A 5593-nucleotide genomic window follows, 5' to 3' on the forward strand; every position below is an offset into this window, starting at 1 on the left:
CATCATCGATATTCTTTTGGAACCGACCATTTGATGAGCATCCAAAATATCACGGTGGTCATTATACAACCCATTATAAAACTGGTTGCATAAAAACCACTGATCGAAACCGTGATGAGGAACGGACCGTACAAGCTTCTTAAACCGACCCCACGCCTCATACAAGTTCTCACCTGGAGTTTGCGTGAAACTCGGGATCTTTCCTCTCAGCTGATTAGTTGTTGTGGACGAAAGTTCATTTTATAGAAGGCTAGGGCCAGGGTCTCCCAGTTAGTAATCCCGGCTGCAGCTCTATCAAGATCAGTGAGCCACTCTCGGGCCCCATCAGTCAAAGAAAAAGGAAATAGAACCTCCTTAATCTTGTCCTGTGTCACTCCCTTAGTGGCGGGAATGGTAGAACAGTAGTCTGTGAAAACCTCCATGTGTTTTCGCGGATCCTCACCAGCTACCCCACGGTCCATATTCCTCTCGATCAAGTTGATATAAGACGACCAAATTTTAAATGTACTGCCATCCTCTGTTACAAGGTTGAAACCTTTAGGAATGGAAGCAGCTGTAGGCTTAGAATGACTCGCGATATTTGGCATGTTGACAGAATTGGCTGCAGAAATAGAACTGTCTTCTTTAAAAGGCTGGTCTTCTGCAAATAAAAAGTGTTCAAGATCGGGTTCAAAAGTACTCAAGGCTTCCTTTTGAATCTTTCTCAGCAATCTTTGTCTATAGCGAAAAGTCCGCTCCGGTTCGGATCACCGGCACTAATTCGACTGTTAGACACGGGCATAAACAACACTAGGGAAAATAAATAAGAACTGTCTCAAGGAATTAAAAATTCCCTGAGACGAAAACAAACGAAAATAAACAGATAAATAGGCTAACTGCCTCCCCGGCAACGGGGCCAAAATTTGATACCCGTCATTTAGTACCAAAAATAAATACCTAAAACAACTAACAGAAGCTAGGGGAAGTAGGGTCGACATCCACATGGAGGCTATTATATCTATCTGCTATCTAAGTCTGTCTGGTAACAAATGGGGGTTTTAAATTGATTTCTAAACTAAGAGAGATTAAGGCAAGAGAAAAGAGCAATGAAAATGAAAATGAGAGAATTAAAGATGTAATCAATTAAAGAGAAATATGCTAGGAAGTCGGTTCACCATGGCAGTTAATCAACTTAGTCATAAATAGTTCAGACGATCTAATATGAGAAGGGTAAGGGAAAGGTCCTCCCGGTCCGCTATCCACCCTAGAATACAACTAACTTAACTTTCGTCCTCATTTGGGTAGTCTACTGTTCATAACAGGTCTGTTCATTCCAATCTTTCGATTTAAGAACGAATTTAACCGATTTTACTAGTTTAGACGCGTTCACTCAACTAAACGATTACAATTATATTGTCATAAAATAGTTCTCACAGTTCAATCATCTAACCTATTTACAACATCGTCAACTCACTACCATGGCTCCCCTAATCCTAAGATAAGAGAATTTAGCTACTCATGCTGTTAATGAAATAAACAATAATAACAATGAATGAAATAGCGAAAGACATAATAAAAGAGTAATAAAGATTAATCATAAACTAATAACAATAATTAAACAGAAATTAAGATGCAAACGATTAAGAGCAAAGGAAATTAGATTGAGTATAAAGAGTAGAGAAAGATTACAAAGAGATGAATCCGGCAATAAGAACACAAGTACGTAGCAAAGGAGAAAGGAAGAGCAAAGTGTCTGCTTAAAGTAATTAGGGACTGATTAAAGAGTGTAAAGGAGATGTATAACCTAATGACGTCTTCACCTTATATAGGGAAGAGCTTATTAACTAAAATATTAACTAATCACGGAATAAAATCCCCTGTAAATAAGCAAACCTCTCGATCGAGGAATTTCATTCCTCTCAATCGAGCAGTTCTTCAGCAAAACCTCTCGATCAAACAAGAAGCACGTTCGATCGAGGACCTCTAATTTAGCCCACTTCGATCGAGTTCAGCAGGGACTCGGTCGAACTCCAACAACCGTCAAAACCACTCGATCGAGTAAAAGGGCTCTCGATCGAGTACTCAGCAACTGAAAACAGCTTGATCTTCATTTGGTCAGCTGCTAAGGACTCCTTCACGGTTCCCAAGACACAACAATTTTGCTCTAAATCCTCCATCTCCATAAATGCATGCTAGGGGGACTGAATAAGGCACGATTTCACCACTTTGAGGTCTGTTCCTGCAAATGAGACGAAACAAACCAAAGTAGCCTATTCGGGGCATTTTGCAATACAAAACTATGAAAACAACATGGAAATGCGTGCAATAAGAGGCTAAAAAGACTATAAAAATTGCACGTATCAGGCTACTCGAAGAGGCGCGAGCCATTTCGCGGGTCTTCGAGCTGTCTTGTCACTATCACACAATTGAAATCATGATTTGTTCTATCCTATATTTTGGATGACATGATTTGTACTCATTACTAAAATAAAGCGCTAAAGTGACAGGCATTCTGACGGAAAAAAACCGTCAGATAATACGGAAAACTGACGGAATTCTGACACAAAAGAATTTCTGACGGATTATCCGTCAGTATCCGTCGGATAAAATTGGCGCGTGGAATAGTGTCAGTGGCGCTAATACCTTGTCCGATTTCTGACGGAAAATCCGTCAGAAAGTAAGGATTTGTAACGGAATTTCCGTCACATATATTAATAACATAATACGAGATCACTCACTCGTTCTAAAATAATCCCTTGGTCTCTCTTTATCCCCCAATTAACCTCAAATCCTAACCCTCAAACCCGATCCTCACTCTTCTTTCCTCCAGTCACCAGGCCATTGCCGATCTTCGCCTCCGCCTACCTTTCCTCCTTCGCCGCCGTCTTATTTTCCTCCTTTGCCGCCTGCCTTTATATGCCACCGACACCTTTCTTCCTTTTTCCATTCTCTTATTTTTCAAGGTATAATTCCATTCAATTTTTATCATTAATTGTTGTTGTTTAAGGTTTAATTAGTCTTATATTTATGAAGTACATTTGTTATGTTCTTATAATGGTGAGTAATTGATTTTTGATGTTAAAATTGAGGATGACATGACTTAGGGTTTGTAATATTTGGGAATTAGTTTAGTTACTGTATTTGAAATCCCCAAAATCTATCCATCCCCAAATTAAGATATTAAATTTCGAGTTTCAGTTGCCCAATTTGAGTTTCCAAGCATTATAATTTGCTTGATTTGATATTTTAAATATCACATTTCTGTGTAGATTCAATAAATGAAAGAATTCAGTCATGTAGATTCGGAAATTTAGATTTTTTTTTTCATTAATTTATTTAATTGCAATAATTTATTGGGTTGTTGCTGTCAATTGTTTGTGATTGAATACGATAAATATTGTATTTTTTTTATATATATGATATGGCGTTTTTTTGCTGTGATTTATTTCAACTGAGATCGAGACATTGGGGATCTTCTATTAGATAATGATTATGAGTATCTATCTTTCCATATTTCTTTTAGGTCTTTTTGTATGGTTATTTTGAACCAGGTTGTAAAATTGCTCCAGCGTGTCATAGTGGTTAATATTTGCAATTAGTGTAATTTGTATTGGCCTTATTGTCAATGGTTCACATGTTTCATGTTGCAGTATGATGCTCTGTTTATGATCATATTCCATTTTTTTGAAAGCTGGAGTATGCCAGTATCAGAACTTGTGTATAGATTTTGAGAAATTACCTCCTATAATAATTGAGAAACCCAATGGACATATGCCAATATTATACACTTGTCTCAGTTGTCTATGCTCTGAAACCCCGTATGAGACAACGAAATAATTGAGAAACTTTTTACACTTGTTTCGAAAAATATTTACATGCTCCTAGATTCATTGAAACCAAACTCTAAAAGTCTGATTGTTGTCAGTTTTTCTTTAAGCTTAAGTTCGTTGGATTTATGTTTCATTTTTATTTTTTTGTTTTGCTTAATAATAGGCTTTTACCTTGTCTACTGGAAATTTTATCAAAAAAAAAAAAAAAAAAAAAATAGATAGCTAATGATTGAAGTAGAAAACTGGAGGATTGAAATCTTATTTTCTTTCATCCCTTGATTTAGCTGAATTGCTTTTTCCAAGTTGAAATGGTCTTGATCATTATGTTAGGTTTACATTCACAATTTTATGAATATATAAATATAAATTAGAAGTGATTTCAGAGAAGTAGTAATTGGAACTTCAGTTTTATGCCGCACGAGGCTTAAGCTCAAGTTAGAGACCGGTAATTACTGGTTAGGTACTTTAATACTTTTTTAATAATTGTTGTTGAACATGGTTGTTTGTGATGTAGAACATGGCATGATATATTCCTTGATATTAGATATTGATATAAATCCACCTGGTTGCGGTATCACGGAATGTCATCAATATGTGATTTGCTTGGTTATAACCTCACATGTACGTGGTCTTTTTAATCTTAGTCACCTCTCGATTCCATTAATGAGGTTGACTGTAAGTTAAGAAGTCAAAAGTTGATACTTTACCGATTTAGTTTTAATGTTTTTTCATTTTATGGTTTTCAGGTGAAAGTGTTTGCTCAACCACACACACTACTTGGACAAATCTGTCAAGGCTATATTCGATCATAGCAGAGAAGATCAAAAGGTAGCTATCGCATATCCCGATCAATGTGCTCTTTTTTATTTTATAGGATTTTTTTCTTGCCATCATATTTTAGTTTTGTATGCCAAACAGCATCAGCATCCTCGTCTTACCAGATGAGTTTTGACAAAAAGATATTAGTTTACTGCCAACAACTCGTATACAACTGCTTATTGGTTTACTGTCTCAGGTTTACCTCCTCTTCAAGAAAAGTTGGTCTTGGCCGATGTTATGGGTTGAAGACTATACAAATTTCCGGGTTCAACTTTGATCTTTTGGATACTTGTTTGTAATTGATTATAGATTTTGGAGTATTGATTTTTATATCAAGATTGTAATGGTGAAATTGTATTAAGATATTTATTGTTTTAATTGAGGCCTCTTAAATCCAAAAATGCCTCAAATAGTTTTTTGTTTAATTACAAAATCAAGGATTCTGACGGATTATTCGTCAGAAAAGTCAACAAAAGTCAACTTTTGATGGATTAGATGCCAGTATTCCGTCAGAAATGCGTTTTCCTGACGGAACTTCCGTCAGGATTGCGTTTTTCGTGACGAATCGTAGTGACACGCTTTCCTGACGGAAAATCTGGCAGGAAACCACATTTTTGACGGATAAGAGCTGTTATTAACGGTCCGTCAGTTTTCCGCATTTATTTTGTAGTGACTTGACCATTCAAGTATTCCGGGAATATTTAACATGGAAGTTTTAAGAAGCTTGTTTTTTTGTGTTTGACTCGTTGTTGGAGTCGGGATTTGAATTTTTGAGTCGGTTTATTGTCTGGTGTCGGTTTTGACTCTAGTTAGTGTAATTGCGACCCCGTCGTCGTGCATTAAACACTCCAGGTACTTTTGAAAAGTTTTGAAATGTTTTGTTTTCGAAATCGTTTTGAGTTTTCCGACGTATAGTTATACAAAATTGTCGATTAAACGATGCGATTCCTAAGCATGGTGTAGTC

At 36.4% G+C, this 5593-nt stretch overlaps 1 long non-coding RNA gene across 1 annotated transcript; it reads left to right on the top strand.

Moving 5' to 3' along the window:
- Positions 1–2755: 2755 nt before the first annotated feature.
- LOC141626667 (uncharacterized) lies at positions 2756–5347 on the top strand. The gene is made up of 3 exons (XR_012536264.1): positions 2756–2942; positions 4556–4637; positions 4825–5347. It is a non-coding gene; the product is annotated as an uncharacterized LOC141626667 (long non-coding RNA).
- The last annotated feature ends 246 nt before the right edge of the window (positions 5348–5593 follow it).

The sequence above is a fragment of the Silene latifolia genome, chromosome Y, assembly GCF_048544455.1.
Source record: "Silene latifolia isolate original U9 population chromosome Y, ASM4854445v1, whole genome shotgun sequence".
NCBI classification, from domain to species: Eukaryota; Viridiplantae; Streptophyta; class Magnoliopsida; order Caryophyllales; family Caryophyllaceae; genus Silene; species Silene latifolia.